This window comes from Ruditapes philippinarum, unplaced genomic scaffold (genome assembly GCF_026571515.1).
Source record: "Ruditapes philippinarum isolate M1 unplaced genomic scaffold, ASM2657151v2 ctg7832_1_1_1_1, whole genome shotgun sequence".
Taxonomy (NCBI): Eukaryota; Metazoa; Mollusca; class Bivalvia; order Venerida; family Veneridae; genus Ruditapes; species Ruditapes philippinarum.
This window is the reverse complement of record NW_026864176.1, coordinates 36,545-39,496: the sequence shown is the minus strand read 5'-3', so window position 1 is coordinate 39,496 and position 2,952 is coordinate 36,545. Positions and strand designations below refer to the sequence as shown.

General features: G+C 33.5%; 1 long non-coding RNA gene across 1 annotated transcript; it reads right to left on the bottom strand.

Annotated features, from left to right (window-relative positions):
• Positions 1-638: 638 nt before the first annotated feature.
• On the bottom strand, positions 639-2,452 carry LOC132724710 (uncharacterized). Its single transcript, XR_009624954.1, has 3 exons — positions 2,134-2,452; positions 1,175-1,425; positions 639-734 (listed from the first exon to the last, which is right to left on the bottom strand). It is a non-coding gene; the product is annotated as an uncharacterized LOC132724710 (long non-coding RNA).
• Positions 2,453-2,952: the final 500 nt, after the last annotated feature.

Below are 2,952 nucleotides of genomic sequence, written 5' to 3'. Positions count from 1 at the left end.
CACCTTTCTGACATTCTGAGACCCAAACAAATTCAGCGCCTTCTCTGTGCTTTGATTTTTTTTTTCTCAAATCATTTTTTTAAAACTGTTCGCATGGCATTGCATACATTTTTGGCTACGTCAATAATATTTCAGATTGAAAATATACACGAGATAATGTTGCGTTCAATTTCACATACAATGTTTTATTACCTATCGAATGTTTATGACTGAATTTTTTACCTTATAAAAGTTTACGGCTAATACAAGTATTACAGACTCAAAGAAATTCATTAACAATGTGTGTATATATATGTATATGTATTTAGGCAACGTTATCTTGTGATTTTTTTTTCACTCTAAAATATAATTGACGTATCTAAAATAAGTGTTAATAAAGCTTGAAGTTGACCAAATAATTAAAACAAAAAATCAAACAACAACCTTTTAATCATTTCACTATGCCATAATTTTTTTAACTGGCATTCTTTTTGTGGTTTATGTCAACTCAATTAAAAGACATACTATACTAACACAATTGAAATACGCTATAATAGGCAGAAAACATAAGAACTAAAACTATTAATGTAAACAAAACAAACTTAATTTGTTTATATATCGAACCCTTCAGTTTCTTCCCAATATTCATTGTTATTATTTTTTGTCTGCGTTTACTTGATTCCTCTATAATGTACCTCTTTAACTGTTCCAAAAATCTGAATCAGATTTCATCAATTTCTTCGACGTTTCTTTCTCTGAAAATGTACATAAATATCATGTTACGAAAATTTATAAAATGTAATATAACAATTACGGATCATGGCATCATTGTGCATTACTTACAATGACATTCTTTTAACAGTTCTTGGAAGAAAAATAAGTATAACTATATCGAAGATGTATGACAAAGAACAGTGTGTAACAATATATAATAGAAACGATTTGATATACAATTAAGTTGTTTTAGAGGATTTTGATTATTGAATTTTACAAAATCGTTAATGCTTTACAATGATGTCAAAGTAACGCTTACACGTCCTATCTGAACCAAACAACTTTTGTAACCCGTAACTTCACAAACTAGTATAAAACGTTGATAATGTATATATGAATAAAGCATGATTGTATCTTATATGAATACATTTGTGTACAAAATGTATGACAGCAATATTTGATTAAATGTGATAAAGATTACTGAGTTGTGGTTTGGGCTCATCGTATACAGCTGCTCGAGGGACACCAGCTTTCCTGACTGTAGGACCACGTGCTACAAATTCCCCTTTAGCTTTGAGTCTCGCCCACAATCATAGGTGGCGCTGCTGTCTCGTCGTCATCATCCTCCCTGTGTTGGAGAGCAGTTGTAACATCTTCATCATCATCAGAGTCTTCATTCATCTCATCCATCTCTTCTGCAGCAGTAGACCACGGTAGTACCTTCTCTTTTCTCTACAGTATCAATAAATGGTTAATACCATGAATAATCAAAATGCATTTGTGGACCCATGTAACTTCTGTATTTTAACATTTTATTTAGGTAAAGAAAAACGTAGTTTTTTTTATTAATTATCTCACAGAACAATTTACATTCAAATTGCGCTCTTGTTTTCTTTTTCTTTTCTTTTTCTTTGTTTTATATTATAAAGTAATAATATCTATCCAAATCCAAATACTTTACCTTGTCTGCTGTTATTAGATATTTCTTTACCAACAGAGGCAATATCAACACTCGAGTCACTTGATTTGATTTGCAATAATAATTTAAACTTGTCATTGGTATCAACACGTGCTTTATTCACTAATATGTTCGTTTTTATGACCTTTCTTTTGATGCTTTGTTATTTTTTTATCTTTATATATATCCCGTTATTTCAAAGTAAGTTTTGTATATGCATTTCGGACACAAATTCATGCATTTGACCACCATCGATACTTATTAGAATATCGAATAATCAAATCTTCTTTTTGTGGTATCAGTCTTAATGCCTAATATCTTTTGCGTCACTAGAAAATGCACATCTGTTTATCATCATACACTAACATACATGTATGTATAACATTTTCATATTGCCTAGTGCATACCGTGTCGGCTTCATAAAAGTTCATATGCCACATCCGATTCTATGTTAAAATATTCCGCACACATGTATATCTTACCTTCTTGTCATACTCTTCAATCCTAGAAGACGTTTACGGCACCAGGGTATACACCATCTAAACCTTTTTATTTGGATACTGTACATCATCATAAAACCACAGACAATAACTAGCAACAACACGCCGAATGTAAGAACCACTGTTAGCCATGCAATGTTCCTGTTGTCCTCAATGAACGTGAAAGGTCGGTCTGTAGTCACTGGTACTACCGTAGATGTCTATATAAATGAGCCACGTCATGACAAAACCAACATAATGCGTTTTCGACCAGCATGGATCTAGACCAGCCTGCGCAACCGCGCAGTCTGATCAGGATCCATGCTGTTTACTATCAGTTTCTCTACTGGTTATAGGTTTTGGTAAGCGAACAGCATGGATCCTGAGCAGACTGCGCGTCTGCGCAGGCTGGTCTGGATCCATGCTGGTCGCAAACGCATTATGTTGGTTTTGTCATGACGTGGCTCATTTATATAGACATCTACGGTAGTACCAGTGACTAAGATGGTAATAAGACAGAGAATGGCTTCTACTAATAAGAAATGTTTTTACAATCTCAATCTAATATGGAGAACGGTTGTTGTTTTTTCCAAGTCGGTAAATAATGCTGTTTATTGAAATGTTATTCAAATTGGCTCTTATGCATTAACCTTGCTTAAGTAAACTTCATTAAATTTAATAAACCTGCCCATCGTTCATTTCAAACCTTGTGGCCGAGGAGTTGGTTGCCTTTAATGGCTAAGGCTCACAGTTAAATCCGCGTGACGTATAGAGGCGACTAACTGGGTTCAAACAACTGGAGTCAATGTATCTTTAAAGCTC